Source organism: Halichoerus grypus, chromosome 1 (genome assembly GCF_964656455.1).
Source record: "Halichoerus grypus chromosome 1, mHalGry1.hap1.1, whole genome shotgun sequence".
In the NCBI taxonomy this organism is placed as follows: Eukaryota; Metazoa; Chordata; class Mammalia; order Carnivora; family Phocidae; genus Halichoerus; species Halichoerus grypus.
Genome location: NC_135712.1, coordinates 126,868,379 through 126,887,818, shown reverse-complemented (window position 1 = coordinate 126,887,818; position 19,440 = coordinate 126,868,379). Strand labels below are relative to the sequence as shown.

At 41.9% G+C, this 19,440-nt stretch overlaps 1 protein-coding gene across 1 annotated transcript in view; it reads right to left on the bottom strand.

Moving 5' to 3' along the window:
- Positions 1 to 18,373, bottom strand: part of CPNE4 (copine 4) — a 592,776-nt gene extending 574,403 nt beyond the window's left edge. Inside the window, exon 1 of the mRNA XM_078071749.1 lies at positions 18,252 to 18,373. The gene's annotated coding sequence lies outside the window, so the exon portion shown is untranslated. The remainder of the gene's footprint in view (positions 1 to 18,251) is intronic.
- Between the last annotated feature and the right edge of the window lie 1,067 nt (positions 18,374 to 19,440).

The window sequence follows — 19,440 nt, the reverse complement described above, 5'->3', positions numbered from 1 at the left end:
AGAGGCCACACTTATGTAAGTTCTAAACAAAATTTGCATCAAACACAGAAAGAAGACAATGGCATTCTAACAAACATGTATGGCCAAAAAATACTATTTTTTTTTTTGTTCATGTCACTTCCCTGTATTAGCCAACCACTTATGCTAAAAATGATGATAGAGAAGGAAGGAAAATATCCAGCCAGCAACCCACAGATCCTTTACCTTTCAGACCTTCCTTATTCATCAGTAAGCTGAAGGTAGGAGTGTTGGTAGAATGTGTGCTTATCAGGAAGTAAAACTCAAAGTCTTGAGTTAGTTTTGTGCATATTTTCTACTGTCTGGTAAGAACAAAATACATCTGCATGTACAATCTCTGAATCATGAATTCTGTGATTTTCTGACACTACATGTAAGGTAGATGTTCTTATATAAAACTGGCCTTGCACAATATAGAAGTGAATGGCAAAATTCATGTCAATTAATAATTTTAAATTTTAATTTTCTTTACTTAGAATGACATTAAATAGCACATAAATAACAAATAGCAAAGAAATAGACAAGAGAGAGACTACGGAAGAAAAGAAAAAGCTTTATATTATAGTACCTTTAATGGCACTTTTTCTCCTGCTTTTTGAACAAAGGACCCCACATTTTATTTTCCACTGGGCTCTGAAAATTCTGTAAACCCTCCACCCCCAACTCCCACCCCCACCCCACCCCCCACCGATTAGCAACATGTTTTATGGATACGTAGAGTTGGCTTTGAGGAAAGCTCAAAAGCTGAGTCCTAAGAGGCTGTCAGAAATGGCTGGGAAAGGTGAATTGAGGGAAATGGAGGAGGGGGTTCCAGGCATAGGGAACAGGATGTACTAAGTCTTACAGTCTAGAGAGAGTGTGGCTCCCACAGAAAATTAGATACCATTTGGTTTATCTGGACCTTGAGTTGGAACAGTAGGGTTGGGGGATTTGGCAAGAGATGACTCCGAACAATACAAGACAGGTGAGATGACGAAGTTGCTGGTATGCACTCTGCAGGAAATGGGAAGACAGTGGAAGGTTTTAAACAGAGTGTGATTAAGAGAAGATGCACTGTAGAAAGATCTTTAGTACCAGAGTTGATTTTAAGGGTCTCACATACAGACCTCTGTGCTGCTGCTGCCCTGTGAGCCCTACACCATCTAACCTCCTGACCACTGACTTTCCTTTCACCCAGTGTTACAGTCTTCGTTGTCAAGCAGAGGACTCTGCACCAGTTGTCAATCCCAAGGGAGCAGAGCAGCATGCATTGGTCACCAGTCTCAGGGGAGGACTCTAAGCACCTCTGCCTACTGCATCTTGGTATCAGAGGTGCCAAAGAAAACACAACACAGTCAAGCACTGGACAGAACAGTACTTTACGTACACAAAGAAGAGACAAAGCAAGATCAGACTCAATAGCGGGGCATCAGTCCCGTTGGCCAGTGGGTTTCTCCCAGCATCCCACGCAGGGCACTTTGCCTATGTGTGCCCCTCCTGTGCTCCAGTGGGAGGAAACCTACCTCTCTTTTCAGAGGACAGACATAACTATGGGGTTGGCCAGGTACAGTGTGAGGCACACACTTTGAGCAGAGAGAAGAATACTCATTGTGCTTGAAACAGGGAAAAATGTTCCCACCCAAGGTGATAAGCGCAGCGCAGATGTGTGAGCTCTTTATCTCTTGGTGAGGCCTGAGGACCAATCTTCTGCGGCTGAGTGGGTGCTGGAAGACTGCAAGCACGAGGCTGCCTTTCCCAAAACTACTTATCCTTCAAAGTCCAGGTTAGATGCCATCACCTCCTTGACTCTCCCAGAATCCTTCTAAAAAACCTAAAGGCAATTCACTGGAGAACGATCCATAAAAGAAACAATTGATAAATTAGATTTTACTAAAATTAAAAATGTTCACTCTTCGAAAGCCACTGTGAAGAGAATGAAAAGACAAGCCACAGACTGGGAGAAATATTTGCAAAGTACATATCTGATAAAGAACTTGAATCCAAATATATTTTTTTAAAACTATAAAAAATAAATAGCAAGGAAAAAAACCCCCAACTTTTAAAAAAACGGCAAAAGATTTGAATATACAATTCATCAAGGAAGACGTAGGGATGTCAAACAAGCACATGCAAAGGTGCTCAATGTAATTATATTTTCAATTATAAATTGAAAATAAAAGCTCAACTAGATATCACTACTTATCTATTAGAATGGCTAAAACTTTAAAAACTGAACATATCAAATGCTGGCGAGGATATGGAAGAAACAGAACTCTCATATACTATCGGTGGGAATGTCAAATGCTACAGCTACCTTGGGAGACAGCTGAGCAGTTTCTTAACAAGTTAAACATACAACTAACATACGATCCAGTCATTCCACTTCAGGACTTACCCAAGAAGAGGAAAAGTATACATCCCCACAAAGGCATGTACACAACTGTTCATAGAAGCTTTATTTGTAATAGCCCAAAGCTGGAAACAATGCAAGTGTTCATCAGCAGGTGACTAGATAAACAAATTTTGTTACATCCATAAATGGAATACTACTCATCAATAAAAAAAGGGATGAACCGTTGATACACACAACTACATGGAGGACTCTCAAAATAATGATGCTGAGTAAAAGAGATCAGACATTAAAAGGAGTACATAATTATTCCATTTATATAAACCTCTGGAAAATGTAAGCTAATTTATAGTGACAGAGTGCAGATGGTGGTTGCCTGCAGACAGGGACCAGGAAGGTGGAGGAGAAATCTTGGGAAGTTGCCACAGGGAGAGATTACAAAGGGGCATGAGGAACCTGGGAAGGTGTAAAAAGTATGTTCATTATCATGATTATGTTGATAGATTCATAATTGACGATGTGTATGTGCATATAAAAACTTTTCAAATTGTACCCTTTAACTATATGCAAGTTATTCCACATCAATTACATATCAATAAAGCTTTAAAATATATATATATTTGTTGTCTTGGAATCCCTTTCTCTATTCTGTCCCCTTTTGTATATGTTTAAAATAGTCCAGAATAAAAAGTTGAAAAGAAACACCTCTGTCTTTTTGGTACAACATAATTAGAGTCATGGAACTAGAAGTGGCCTTGAGGTGACATGGAATCGATTCCCGTCCTCCCCTGAGAAGGTCAACAAGTGCTCTCCGTGCTTGTGCACGTTATAAGCTAAGTGGTGTTGCTGGAGTTTTCAGGAGCATTACACAAATTTAATTTGACCCCCAAAATGACCCTCATTTATTTCCCTCTACGCCTACTGCCCCCCACATCGGGGCAATAACCAAACGTCTGTCACTGCTAGCCGTAAAAATTTCCCTACAGCATCTGATGCCCACGAGAGCAAACAGAGGTGGAGAGTAAAGCAATGCAGAATATATATGTGATTGCTCAATCAGCTGCTGTCTTTCTCCCAGATAGCTCTGGCTGATTTAAAGTCAGGCAGGACTGAAATGACAATGAGACCTGATTTTTCATCCCAGCTCCACTATTAACTAATCTACTATCTACAACCTTGGGCAAGTCACTACCCTTCTCTGCTCTCAGTTCCCTTCTCTGTAATATGAGGGGCTGCTGTCTAGACTGCCTCCAAGGTCTCTTTGAGGACTCATATTTACCACTTTTCTTCTCTTTTCTGTGTCCTTACAGAATAAAAAACAAAACAAAACAATAACACTGCAGGGTGAAACTCATCAAGGATGTTACAGTATGAGCACTAGTCTGTGACTGTTGAGAGTTAGGAGGAGGCGTATTCTGAGATGGATGGGTATCATCTGGGCTATCATGTCAAGTTCATTATCTGAAGTTGGAATATGCGTCTTGGTCAGGCCTGGTTTGTTGAGAATAGAATCCCATTTGTACTTCTCGAGCAAATGGGAAATTTTATAGAGACTGCAGGGCTTTCTTAGAAAAGAAATGGATGAAGCACAGCTAGATCTTACAAGAGGCTGAAATCGGGGACCACAAATCATGAACAGTGCTACTCACCCCCATTCCCTTGCTCTTGTGCTCTCACTCATTAATGTCCCCCCTCCCCTCACCCCTGGCTCTGTTTCCTCAAAGGCCTTACTCTGTGCTTTGGTGGCACATGGTGGGAAAGGGCTCAAAAGCTCAACATGACCTCCCACTCCAGCACCCAGCATCACCTGATTAGTCTCCCATTTGAAATTCCAGAGTCCCAAGAGAAGAACTCCAGTGTTAGCAGCTTAAAGTAGGTGGTTCCCTAGTATGAACAGCTGTCCTGGGACAGAGAGGGGTGGTGAGTCATCTAGTACATAGAACTGCTCTCTCTGGGGCTAGCACAAGGGAGGTTCTTTTAGAAGGGGGCATGAAGTGATTGGTACAGAGGCCACTTCTGATGAGGTTTGGAAATCCAACTCAATGCCCACAAAGAAAACGTCTTTCCCTACTAACTTGAGAACTAAGTTCTTAACTTCATAGACCTCTCAAACCTTATAGATGAGGGGCTGAGGACAAGCTAGTTGTGGCAGAGTTGGATCTGGAATTCTGGCCACTTGATTTCCAGCCCAGGGTGCTCTTTTAGGATGAGCTCTGCCAGACACTCTCCTCATGTCCAGGATGGTGCTGTAGAAAGAGTCTAGGGCCAGGAAGGATGTTGGTTATGATGACTCTGCCATTAAATCATAAAACAGGAATCAGCATTTGTGGAAGATTGCATTTTTAAGATGACAGCAACATCATCCCTATCCCATGTGCTCTTCTTATACTGTACCTTGATGTTCCTTCAGTGAGTGGGGAGGTCTATGTCCCCCCCACTTGAAACCTGACAGATCTTTGTGGCTTCCTCAACCAAAAGAGCAGGATTGATGCTACATAGTTTCTGAGGCTAAAACATTAAAATGCCATGTTCTCCTGGGACACTTGCTCTTGGAACCTAGCCACCACACCAGGAGGAAACCCAAACTAGACCACCTGGAGAGGCCACATGTAGGTGTTCAAGTTGAGAGCCCAGCTGAGGTCCCAGCCAACAGCTGGGATCAACAGATGTGTGAGTGAAGAAGCTTCCAGATGATCCCAGTCCCCAAGCCATTGAGAAACTCTTGAGTTTGAATCTGAGGCCCCAGATACCAAGAAGCAATCTTTGCTGTGCCCTGTCTGGAATCTTGTGAGTATGATAAGATAGTTATTTTATGCCACTATGAGTATGATATCTGTGAGTATGATAAGACTCTGTGAGTACGATAAGATAGTTACTTTATGCCACTGAGTTTTGGGCTGGTTTCTTACAATTACTGGACCCACACTGGTAAATCAACTACTAGCAAAACTTTGGGATCTTAGAGACAAATTTTCCTGGGTATTTTTATCCTAACTATCATTTTAAGACAGCCTTCAACTGTACTACCACTAGTTGCTTGATTAAGAAAAAAGAGGGGGGGACCTGGGTGGCTCAGTCGTTAAGTGTCTGCCTTCGGCTCAGGTCGTGGTCCCAGGGCCCTGGGATTGAGCCCCACATCGGGCTCCCTGCTCAGTGGGGAGCCTGCTTCTTCCTCTCCCACTCCCCCTACTTGTGCTCTCTCTCTCGCTGTGTCTCTCTCTGTCAAATAAATAAATAAAATATTTTTAAAAAGAAAAAAAAAGACATATGCATTAAACCCAAAGTCCTGTATCTATGGGCTTGTTTCATCACCTGTTACAATAACTGCTTAATGCCCAGTGTCTGTCATTTTGTGATAAGACAGGATGCCTTTGTGACCCACAGAAGCTGCTTGAAGACTCTCTCAATCCCCTGTACTTCATTCCATTCTTAGAGTCTTTTCTTTTCCATTATTACTGACTACTCCCCCAAGTTGTGGCAAAGCTAAAAGATGGCCAGGTGTTCCCCTCTCTGTCCATGAGAAAAGCTTCGGTATTTGGTTCTAGCAACTCTGGAGAGCATCAGTATCCAATGCCACTGAGTGGAGAAAGTTGGTCTCCATTAGCTTTCCTCTTCACCCCATTTCTGCCCCTCAACCTGGTAGCCTGGTAGCCATGGAGCTCCTGGCTTTGGCAACCATTTGTATTTTCCTATGGCCCCCACCATACCTCACTCCCCATCACTTCAGTCATTAATTACATGCTAATTACATGTTAACAGAGCCCTTGTGTCACTATTTGTGGGATAATACATGATTATATCTCCAACATGAATGTTCGTCATGTGTTAGGCACTATGCTGAGCAGTGAGGATACAAAGGTGAAATCAGAGCAACGGGTCTTCAAGAGGCTCACAATCATCATCACAGAACTTGGAGCTCCTCCTCCATCGGCTGCCTGCAAGACTGCTGCTGATCCCACTCTGTTCCTCACCTTCCAATCACTGACTTTCAAGGATAAACACACAACAGCAAGGCTGCTGCTAACTGTGAGACTTGGGCACATTTCTTAATATTGCTGAGCCTCCATTTCTCCAGCCGCACAATGGGGCTGATACTGCCTGGTGCCCAGGTTGTGAGAAAGGTGAAACACAGCAGAAGATGTAGATGCAAGGCTTAGTGTCTCAGGGAAACTCAATAAATGCAACTTGTTTCTCCTGCTCTCCCTAACTCCATGCTGCTGTCCCCAGCCTACTCTGTTTTATCATTTGAGTGCCTTTTAGACCCTATTCTTCTGGCTGTCCCCTTCTCTGATGTGAGGGGAATTTCTGTGAAAAGGGGAAATGGCAGAGTAAATTGAAAATACTATAAATTCAAAGTTCGATATGCGCCATCTTGATGGCATCTTAAGGGTCACCCAGTCCCACCCCCTTAATCTCCTTCCTTCCTTTTATTTATTCATCCAACAGGCCTCCTTATACACACAGTAAATCCAGTCCCTATGTCTCTTTTTTTGTCAAGTGAGAGAATCTGTCTTTTCTGAATCCTCTCCAGGTTCTAAGCCCTCCTCAGCTGGATGCAGGGGTGCATAGCGTGTGAAGGGAGGGAGGTGATGGAAGGGAGAGCAGTTATAAATATAGGGAGGAAGCAGATACAGTGTAAAAGATTTTTAATTTTATAATAAAAGACCATATCTTGAAAAAAACCTTAAGGTGTTTCTCTTTGTTTTAAACCTGTGGTAAGTTGCTTTTCTTTTTGTTTTTGTTTTGCAAAAATAGCCACAATTCTTCATGTTTCCCTATATCTGCATCTTTTGCAATGTGACTTTGCAGCTCCTCCCATCAAGGGATCGAGTTTATTTTCTCACACCCTGGATCTGGCTTGTTTGGGTGGTTCTCCAGTCCCAGGCCTAGGTCTCAAGAGGCTTGCACACTTCTGTTCCTTCTCTTAGAGCCCTGTCACCACCACACGAACAAGCCTGGGCGAGGCTGCTGGAGCACAGATGCCCACACGGAGCAGAGCTCAGCTGTCCCAGATGAGGCCAGCCTAGACCAGACTACAACCAGGTGACACTCAAATATGTGAGCAAACCCACCTGCCATCAACTATGTGGTCACCCAGTCCACAGCTGAGACCGGAAGACGTACCCACAAATTTGTGAGCAAGCATAAACACTTAAGCCTTGAAGCCACTGATTTTTGGGTAGTCTGTTTCACTAGAATATCCAACTACATCAAAAACTAATGATGTAATGTATGGTGATTAACATAACATAATAATAAAAAAAAAGAAAATGAGATAAGCAATAAAGCAACTTTTGAGAGTAAAAAAAAAAGAATATCCAACTGACGCCAAAACTATAGAAAAATAAAACTGAACAAAATCTTCTGAGTTGATGGAGGTTCTCAAAGCAGTGGGTGAGGTAAGAGTCTGCATCGCTGCAGGCTGGAAAGAGGTTTCAATATTCTTTATTTTCCCTCAAAGCAAACATCAACTGCTCTTAGTGATAAAGCCTCAAGGGGCCCACATACTTTTTAAAGAGCCTGATTAAAACTGAATGTTCATTCACCTTTAAACTGAACGTCTGTTGTTGGAAACAATTAGAAAACGAAGCTGGGACCCAGGAAAAGGCAGGGAGGGGGGTGGTCTTTGCTTAATATCTAAGCAAGAATCCTTGCTCGAGATTAAAAAAATGAGAACCAAGAGGAAATGTGCCCCTCTGTTGGCAGAAGCAGAATGGTGAATGCAAGGCTGACATATTTTCCAGCACTCTCAAAAAACCCAACGTACCAAGAGTAGAGATGAGAGGCAGTGACCATCTTGGGAGCATCTGAGTTTCTGGTGTCAGTTATTTCTGGCCTTCCCACGGTATGAGCCGTAAAGTCCCCTTTTCTCCTAAGCAGGTTCAAGTCACTCTCAAACACTTGCAACCAAGAGTCTCATGACCATACCAACAGGAGAGAACCCCTTGCTCTTGCAAGGCAGCTTTGAAGAAAATATGGGGGAAAAAAACTGAAGAAAGATAAGTTATATGTGGCAGACACTGAAAAGCACAACTCCTCCTTCGAGAAAGAACTCTAGGCCCAGCTGAAAGGAATGTGGTTGACTGATCCGTCTCCACTTTCAGGCCAAGGGCATGCTCTTCTAGCCGCCCGCCATCAAGGACTGACTAAAGCAATGTAGTTGAGGCCATGCTATCTTGGTGGCAGCCTCCAGCTAATAATTAAGCAAAACATGTGGTGCAAGAATTACCCATTTCCACTGAAAGCAGGACTCCTCTAGTGGACAATTTCCCTCCCACCTCCAAATCCCCCACTGGACCAGCAGAACTAGCTAATCCCCGACTGGACTAGCAGAACTAACTAGCTTTGCTAGTTCAGCATCACAGTCTAGACTCCCTGCCGATTCTGCTCCTTCCTTTTTCCTTTCAAAGGTGTTACTCCTCCATAAGCTTTTGTATTTCTAACTCCATGTCCAACATTTTAGGAAGCCCTAAATTTAATGCTTAATGGCCTTCCTCCAGCAAGTTTATGATCATACAAGATCATGAATATTTTCCATAGACCTCTTCTCTGGAATAGGCAGAAGAAGAAAAAAAGCCCTTCCTAGGAGGCATGAGTAGGTAGAAATGACCAGTATCTTCTTCTTTCCCCTTTATCCCAAACTATTTCCCTGGCTCTGGTTCCTATCTCTTCCTACCATTCCAGGGTCCACAAAGCAATGTGTAGCGAAATCAAGACCACAAATCAGAAAAACTGTCCTGATCCATCAGTGAACTTGCCTCCAAGCCCTGCCCTCCCCTCCCACTACAACTCCTTCACTTGCCTCACCTCCTCCCCCATCTTAGGAGCAGGAGATTAACTGATGAACTATCACTCTGAATGATGCAGACCTTGTACATGTCTGAGCCATTTATCTTTAATATTTCCCAAGATATCTACCCTTGAAGCTCCCAAATACATGATAGATAGCTAGAAATGAGCCTGAACATGATTCTTCATTTGATTTTCTACTGGTATATTTAGAAAGCGTTAGAATGGGAAGAAATTACAGCTTGTTCACACCTTGGCTTATATAGTCACTGGTAGGATGACTGACCTTCAAGCTCAGAGAATTCCTAGCAGAACTTCATATTTCTCCAACTTGATGAGCACAGAGCACATTCCAGTTCATAATCAAGAGTCAAACACTCTAAGCAACACTTGCATATTGGAAGTTAGGCAAATGCCATTTCTCCAACTCTGTTTAAACCCAAAGACACAAATATTGTTCTGATAATATACAATAACTGTGTAAGTAGTCTCTAAAAATTGCTGCCAACAATTTTGGGGTCCTTTGCACTTGAACCTGGGCTGGCCTGTAAGTGTTTTGGTCAGTATCGGGGGGAATAATGTTCTAGGACGTCAGAGCCCAGGCCTTAAGACAACTCAAGAGAATTCCCCAGGAACCCAGCTGCTTTTCTATAGGAAGACCACACCACACAGAGAGGACACAGTGGCAGCCACAAAAATGAGCCATCTCAAAAATCCAGTACAGTTGAATCCCCCAGATAATGGTAGACTATATCACAAGAGCAGAATTGCCTAACTAAGCCCAGTAAAGCTATAGAATCATGAGAAATGATAAAATGATTGTTGTTTCAAGCCACTAAATTTTAGGGTGGTTTGTTACACAGCAATAGGTAAATTAAACAATGATTTTTAGATATTCTTACCTAAGTAATATGAAGGTAATAGGGAATGGGCACTCTCACACACCGCTGGTAGGAGTATAAATTCAATGTATGCTGAATGCAAATACATATATATATATATATATATACACACACACACACACACACAAAAAAACATTAATTTGGTTGGCAATTTGGCAGTGTTTATTAACATTTGCTATGCATATGCCCTATAACTTAGCAATTCCATTGCTCAGCATCTGTTCTAAAAAAATCACCCACCTGTATACCAAGGAGCATGTATAAATATGCTTATTTTAATATTGTTTGAAAGAGAAAATGAAAGAGCAAGAAATGGGATATCTATCAGTATAGGAATGGCTACATGCCTAATATGAATCCTTTGTATCTGCAGAAAGAATAAGATAGACTTATATGAACCAACATAAAACATGTCTCCAATATATTCTTGAGTGAAAATAATAAATTGCAGTACAATATGTACAGTAACAGGACATTTATGGAAGAATACACAAGGAAATACTACATATTTATAACTGCTTATATATCTAAATGCACAGAAAGTCTGAAGGAGTTAACTGTATTCTTAGAATTGGAAAGGCTATTCTTTGATAATAACTCCAAGACTGCAACAGCTTAACACAATAAAAATTTATTCTATCCTCACTAAAAGTGTGATGTGGGACAGGTGGCCCTCCTATGTGGTTCTCCTCCAAATGGTGACTAGAGATCTGGGTTGCATCCATCATGTAGACAATCTGGTGTGTGTGGCCTTCGGGGTCTCTGCAGCAGGGGAGGGGAAGGATGGAGGAGGCACACTGGCTTTAAACTGCCACAGCCTAGAACTGACAACATGTCATTGCAGCTCCCAGGTCATTGGCTGGAACTAGTCATATGGTCCCAACCTTACTGCAGTCCCGTCTTTGAGACACTCACATTTATTTCAAATATTTTTCACCATTGTAGATAACACTATACTGCATGCACACATGATAATCTGGCAATCTCTTTGCATTGACACATCCCTTTACAGTTTCAAACACATTTTACATCCATTATCTCAGACTAAACTTCATAAAAATCTCATGTGATAAGTAACCTAGTTATAATTCTCCTCTTTTTTGCAATAGGAAAATTGAGGCCTCAAGAATCTCCACCAAGGCCTCATGACTATAAAAGAGCTGAGACTCAAAATAAACTCTGTGATGTTCTAAATCCAGTTCTCTTTTCATTAGACACGTGCCAATCAGCTTCCTGCCCTATATCATACCTTTTAATATGGCCTCAGTATGTGAGAATAAAAGGAACTTAGCCAGAGACTAGATAAAGATTTTAAGGAAATGAAAGAAATCGCTGTTTCAGGAATCTGGGTCAGAGTGGTTTTGAAAAATGTTTGTTTCCGTGTCTGTCTCCTTAATTAGAGCCTGACTTTCTAAGTGGGATTAGGCCACATTCAGCTCTACAATCCCAGATCTTGACCCATGTCGAGCCCTAGATATTTACTGAATGAATGAATAAATGAATGGCGGCAGAGATATACCTTCTATATCCCCTACCATAAAATCATGACATTTTCAACCTTGAAGAAATCTAGACCCTTGCTACTCAAATGTAGTCCCTGAAGCAGCAACATCAAGATCACTGAGAACTTGTTAGAAATGAAGAATCTCAGACCTCACACCATCCATACTGAATCAGCATCTTCATTTTAACAAGATTTCAAGATGAATCATAAGCACTTTAAAGTCTGAGTAAATTCAAAAAATAAATAAAAGTCTGAGTAACTCAAATGCGCTGTCTTGAGCCAACTCTTCTGTCGTACAGATACAGAGGTTCTGTAGATACCCCGACCTTGGATATAAGTCAAGCGGGAAGCATAGTCCCTCCCCTCTGACTTTACTGATCTGATACTTCTTTTATGTTGTCAAGATTTTTATGTATTTATTTGAGAGAGAGTGAGAGCAAGAAAGATCACAGAGGGAGAGGGAGAAGCAGACTCCCCACTGAGCAGGGAGACGGATGTGGGGCCCCATCCCAGGACCCTGAGATCATGACCTGAGCTGAAGGCAGACGCTTAACCAACTGAGCCACCCAGGGCGCTCCAATCTAAAACTTCTTTACACTATACCTTCTTCTTAACATAAAAGAAATGCACAATAAGTGGAGTTTGTTTAAATTCAATACATTTAGTGTCTGTGCAGGGTTGGAAGAGGTAAGGTGGTTGTTAATGATATGATACTGACACCAATTCAGATATGTGGGGTTTTTTATATCATACCACACAATTCTCTGACACCAGCTGGCTGTCCTAAAATTCAACTCAACTTTGACACTATCTACCCAGAGACGCATCGGACACTACAGGCTAAGGAATCAGTCCCACAGTACTGCCCCCACTCCCGATGCCGATCACAAGTCCAGATTGTCCTGTGCTTCTGACCAACTGGCTTTAAATCAGAGATGCCCACAACTCCCTCCTTGGGTTCAATTAATTTGCTGGAGTGGCCCACAGAACTCAGAAATTAGTTTACTCACTAGATCACTAGTTTATGACAGAGGATATTAAAGGATACGAATCAATAACCAGATGAAGAGCTACAACAGGTGAGGTCCCAAAGGAGCTTCTCTCTCCACAGAGTTCGGGACCTGGCACAGCGGCATGTGGATGGATGCCCGTTCAATAACCTGGGAGTTCTCTGAATCTCATCCTTTAGGGTTTCTATGGAGGCTTCATTACATAGCTATAATCGATTAAATTACTAGCTATTGATGGCTGAACTCCATCTGTAGCTCCTCTGTCCTTCTGGAGGTCAGGATCGGAGGAGGGGGACACAACTAAAAGTTTAAACCCACCAATCACACAATTGGCTCCCCCGGCAACCAGCCCACATCCTTAGGTAGCTTTCCAAAAGTTGCCTCGAGAGCATAACAAAAGACATTTTGCCACCCTCATCACAGGAAATTCCAAGGGTGTTAGGAGCTCTGTGCCAGGAATGGACAAAAACAAAATATATATTTATTAAAAATATATAATATATTTATAAATGGTACAACTAGTACATTATACCTGGAGGAAATTTATAAACCAGAGAAGACTGAGTGGAATGCAGGAAACAGCACCCCAGTGTTACTGGCGAATATTGCTTTTCCCACCAGTTCTAACATCCCCATTCATTCTCCAGGCCTCCTTCCCAAGGCTGGCCCTCGTCCCCCTGTCTTACCATCATTGCATAAGTCACTGGGGCAGGGCATACATACTAAGGACAGACCAGGAGTGTACCCTACAGGAGAAGAAACTAATACTGACTCTGCTAGACATTCTCACAAAGATGATCTCCATGAATCTGTATACTACCCAATAAAGCTGATACTACATGCATTTCACAGATAGGGAGAACTGAGCTCAAAGAAAATAAGTAGCTTGCTTAAATCACTCTATAAATGCAGACTCTCTGGTCACAAAGTCTCCGATGGCCTGAGATCATCCTTCTAGGCTGTCTTGGGTAGGGGATAGTAAGTGAGGCCAGCAATCTCCAATTCTCCAGTTTAGGGTGATTCAAATAGGGGCAGAGGTCTACTGGCTTTAGGATGACAATGTCTGTGCTTCTTTGAAAATACTGAAAGGAATGACTGGCGAACTTCCCAATTCTAAGCCTCCTGGCCATACTCCAGCCAAGTTCAGAGCCCTAGAGCCCCGAAGTCTGCTCTGAACTCAAGACTGCAGACAGCTCTTCCCCTGCATGGAGATATAGTTGCTCTCCACAACATCAACTCAGAGGACTATACGAAGCTAGCATCACCACTGGTTCCACATTATCAGCACAAGGTGAGAAGGCTGCTAGGAAGCTCTGTGATCCTAGCTGCGTGCAGATCAAACCAGAGTTTCCAAACACTGGATCCCCAACACTTCTGCTTCTTAATCCACAAATCTGGGAAATGATTTCAAGTGAGAACACATGAAGACCAAGGAGTTTTGTTCTTCCATGTAGAAGTGACTCATGATTAGATAAGAAATATGACTTGGCAACCAATCACTGGTTAAATCAGAGGCTAAAAGTGGTAGATTTTTAAGATTTTCAACATCAGGAAACAGAGGAGCAAAGATGTAAAAGGGCCAACGTTGCATGGCTTGTAAAGCCGAGGAGGAATTAGAATGTGAATCTAATTCATACTTTTCCCATTCTGTGAGAAGATCTTTGCAATATTTATACCTGTTTGGTAGCCCTCTCCTTTTTTCTATCAATATGATTATTTTCCTAGGTGATCTCTTCCACCCCCATGGCTATGAAAACCACCGATACGCCATGGACTCTAAAGTTCGTATTTCTAATTCTGATAGCACTCCAATTTTGATATCATATCAAAAGTACATATCTAATAGCTTCTCTGACATCTCTACTTGGATATCTAACAGGCACCTCAAACTTAATTTTCCCCAAACAAAACTCTTTATCCACATCTCTACCCAAATCTGTTCCACCTTCAGTCTTCTCCAGGTAGATAAACACACCACCCTCCACTGGTTACTCCATCCAAAACCTAAACTCACCCTGAATCCTCTTTTTCCCTCACACCCCACACCCAATCCATCAGCATGTCCCATTGGTCACAACTCCAGAAGATGTCCCGGATCAATCCACTTCTCATCACCACTGCTTCCATCCCCTCTCAGTTAGACTTCTCCTGATCAGTCTCCTTCCTCCATCCTTGCCCCACTCCAGTCCATTTCCTGACACCCAGAATGATCTTTGAAAGTATTCATCAGTTCATATCACTAGCCTGCTTCAAACCATCCAAAGGCTTCCCAGTGTTTGGGGAACACTGTAAGGCCCCATTGATCCAGCCCCTGACCACCTATTTGACTTCATCTCTGTCATTCTTCCTCTCGCTGTATCCACCCCAAACTAACCAACCTGCCTCTGCACCTTTAACATGTCAACCTAATTCCAGACTAGGCCTTTGCTGGTGGTCTTCCCTCGCCTCAGGGGCTTTTCCCCAGATCTCCTTATATATGCTCTCTCCCTACACTCAGATAGATCTGTTCACATGTAAGTCCCTCCGGAAGGCCTCCCCTCACCATGCCATCTCAAATAACTCCTCTGTCCCCTATCCATTCTCTTGTACATCACCTGGCTTTATTTGCTTTATAGCACTTAGCTGTTTATATATATATATATGTTTACTTATTTATTGTCTCTCTCTTTCTAGCGTCACGTCTCCTCCCAAAACTGTTAATTCATTAGGACCATAGACCACTGTATCTTCATTAGAGACAACAAGTCTTTCTATAAAGTGCTTTGCAAGTCAAACAGTCTCTGCTGCAACTACTCAGCCCCCATCACTGTAGCATGAAAGCAGCCATAGATGATATGTAAATGTGTGAGCATGGCTCTGTTCTATTAAAACTTTATTTACAAAAATAGGTGTGGGCTGGATTCTGCCCATGAACAATAGTTTGCTGACCTCTTATCTAGATGAGGACTTGGCATGTAAAAGATGCTTGGTAAATATTTATCAAATGCATAAATAAATGAGAGATCTAAACAGAACACTCTCTGGGAGGAAACGCTGAAAATAATAGAAGGGAAAGGGGAAAATAAATACTTAGCAAAATGACTCTTGCATATATCTGGCAATAGCTTTTTATTCAAAAAGCCTTATTGTCTTTTATGTGCACAACACTAAAATTTAATATTTCTACCCTTCTGAGACTTAGCAAAGAGCTAAGAATATACTTTGTACTAAAATCAGACTTATCAGCTGTACCCTAAGGTCTTAGAAGACACCTGAGACCCAACCTAAGGACCTCATCACTGCTTAGACTAGACAGGGCCTGAATATAGAAGGAATGGTGTGTCCCATCAGCTGGTGATAAAATGAACCACAGTTTCTAAAAGAAGATTTGGTGAATTACCTACCATCAAAGTTTTCCTCTGATTTTGCTATCCCCTGAACTATATTTTCAGTCCTTTTGTACTTCAATTTTTCCCAGATATCCTTTATAATCTATAAACATTGTGATTAAAATTCTGTAATTTATTGTGGGGCTGCATCTGCCAAAGATAGGATTACTCAACTACTGAAAGAAGGTATAACCTCAGTCGGAGACCTGATTTTGAGGAAAAGCATCTTCTGCTTTGAGAACAGTGGATTCCCAAAGCCCTGCATGGGGAGGAAGCTCAGGTCTGCGCCAGGAGGGTAACTGCCCATTTAAGGATAACAGAGCATAAAGGCTCATGAGCTCTCCCTCTGTTACGCAGGATAATAAATTGGCAAGTGACAGGTGCCAGGAAAACTGTACCAGCCCCTGCAGCTCCACTGAGTGAAAAGGAGTTCAGAATTCATTTTCCATAGAAACAACAGCATTCACAATGCCTAGACTTTATTGAAATAGCACGGAGACTCTGAACTTCAGGCACAGCAGGAGTTGAGAAGGCACTTATGGGGGGCCTCACCACCATTTCTAAAAATACCTATTTCAAGAAGAAGGTAATTTTGAGTTCTAAGCAACTGACATCTAAATAAAAACCTCTGGGGTACAATGTGTTCAGAGAGCAGGGGAGAGATACATTCAGATCCTCTAAGTGGGGAAAAAAAACCAAAATGGGGGCTGGATGGAGAAGAATCATTTTCTGACTGTTCTTTTCTCCTCTGAGCCAGATACTAAAGTTACCAAAATTTTATTTATTTATTTTTAAAGATTTTATTTATTTATTTGACAGAGAGAGACACAGCGAGAGAGGGAACACAAGCAGGGGGAGTGGGAGAGGGAGAAGCAGGCTTCCCGCCGAGCAGGGAGCCCAATGTGGGGCTCGATGTGGGGCTCGATCCCAGGACTCTGGGATCATGACCCAAGCTGAAGGCAGACGCTACACAACTGAGCCACCCAGGCGCCCCAAAGTTACCAAAATTTTAAAAAACTAAAGAAAGCTTTAGAAACTAAGGGAAAGCAACCTTCCCTCCTGCCCTTCAAATTCTTACTTCTGAAAGAATGGGCAATGAATCAGGAAATGAGCTAAAATGTATCTTTTACAAAACTCTAGTCTTCCAAAAGGCTGGAATCTCAAAACCTTTTGAAAGTACTTTCGTGAAAGTTCAAGGCATGGCTTTTTCAGAAAGTTGCTGATGAGCGCCATCTACTGGGAATTACCCAACTCTGTCGGGAAATTTCAAAGCACTTAGCAATGAAATTCAGGACTCATTTTGCACAATGGCCTCTTGGCACAGAAAAGGAAACTCCTGGGAACCCAGGCAAAACCTTTTGGGTTCACCTGAAAAATCTTGCCTTGGTCCTTTGCATAGATACTGGGATAGAGTTAGGGTATTTCATTTCCAGGAGAAAAGATGTAAAATGAGCCCTCAGGAAATCAAGGCTCCAGAACATCTCTTTAAGAGGTCTAGGGCTTAGGAGTAGAATCTAATGCGGAGAGGGCTATTGTCCAAGCAACCTCTCCTCTCAATGCCTTCAGGTAACTAGGAAGAAAGATTCAGGCATCTGAATATCAGATTGCCCTCAAAATTATTTTCTCCTCTGTAGACAAAACAAGTCATGAATATTTAGTCTGAATTAGGTCCTCCACTTGACAATGACTGTCACTCTCTGGCTAATAAAATAATGCGCATGTGTATGTGAAATCACAATGACTGATCTCTCAAATTCTTAATAAATTATATCTGGTTGGATCCACTGACTAAAAATGCCACACAGTTCTGTGAGGTAAACAAAATTTTCATCTCTGGATTTCCCCACCTCAGAGCTAGAGCATCCTCTGTCTATTTTCCTTGTAAGTCCTTTATAATACCATTGGTCCCTAGGGTGTTCTTTTGAAGGGAGTAGAAAATTTGGCTCTCACAAAAAAAGTTTTCATATAAAAGGGCAGCAGCAGACTCACCCTACCACGGACAGTGGATGGTAGAGAATGAAGTTTCACTAAGAATGGCCAGTACTGTGGTGGCAAGAACATGGATTTGAATTCCAGCTCTGCCACTCACCAGCAGGATGACTTTGATTAAGTCTTAACGTCTTCATCATCATGTCTCACTCTGTAAAATGGGGTATTATTGCCTCGTAAGGTTGTTATGAGACTTAAAATGAGATCTTGTTTTCTAAGTCACCTGGCATATATTAAGTATCAAACAATTTTTCTTTCTCATTTTGTTTTTTATAGGACCCTGATAGATCATAGGTGTGCGAGCTCTTCCCAGGCTGTCTCATGAGAATTCAGAGCAGTTACCTTTGCCGTTCATTCCAGGAATATCTGCAGTGTATTATTGCAGAGTCAGCTCGTAAAATATGCATGAAGTCTCTTTAAACTGGTGTTTTTAACCAAGAAATAAATCACTTCCTTGTAGGTGCCTATAAATAAAAAGAGATTTCCAATCACATTTTTGCATGTGCCAAGAGTAAACATCTGCATTTCTCAAGGGAATTGCTGAAAGGGTATTAAGAGGAAAACTTACCTATGCAGATAAGTCAAAATTTCCCAAATGCCAGCCTACCAAAATCAATTTATAATAAATTGGCAAAAGTTTAAGAACTTTTTTTTCCCCCCTACTACAGCTTTCCTTTCCTTGATCCATGAACTGCAGCTCCAAAGAACTTTATCTCAAACTAGCAAACACACAAAAAATGTTGTGGTCATATAGATTGGTAATTGGTTAGATAAATGTTTGCAAATAACCTTAGCTTTTAATATCAACATGCTGAAATTTCAAAAGCAATGAAATACTTTCCGTTGTTCATTCATTTATTAATTCATAAAACACTTATTGAACATCAAGCTTGACCCAGGCAGTGTTCCAGGTGCTGGAAATAAAACAGTGAACGAGACAGGCAAAGCATTCCTGCATTCATGGAGTTTAACATTCTAGTGAGAGGAAACTGATCATAAGCATGGAGACAAATAAGCAATATATAATTTCAGAGAATAATAAATACTATGAGAAAATATAAGAGGATAATGCAGTACTCTAGGAGTCAGCACTCTTGGACTTTCTGAGGAAATACTGCTTGAGCCGAAATCTGAATGACAAAACAGAGCCATGAAAGAAATTGGGGGACAAGTCAGTCAGAGGAAGGGAACAGCAAGTGCAAAGGTGCTGAGGTAGGAGCCAGATAATCATGTTTATGGGCAAAAAGAAGGCTACTGTGGCTGGGCAGTAACAAAGAGGTTGTAGGCTACGCTTCCAAGCTTGAATGTGAATACAAATCACCTGGGGATGTTGTTAAAATGCAGAGTCTGATTCAGTGGTCTAGGCTGGGGCCTGAGGCTTCACATTTCTCATAAGCTACCAGATGAGGCTGATACTAACTACTGGTCCTCGAAGCCCACTGTGACTAGCAAGAATATAGGGCCTTGTAAGCCATGGGACGATGTTTGGATCTCCTGCAATTGCAGTGAAAGCCACATTTATGTGATGCCC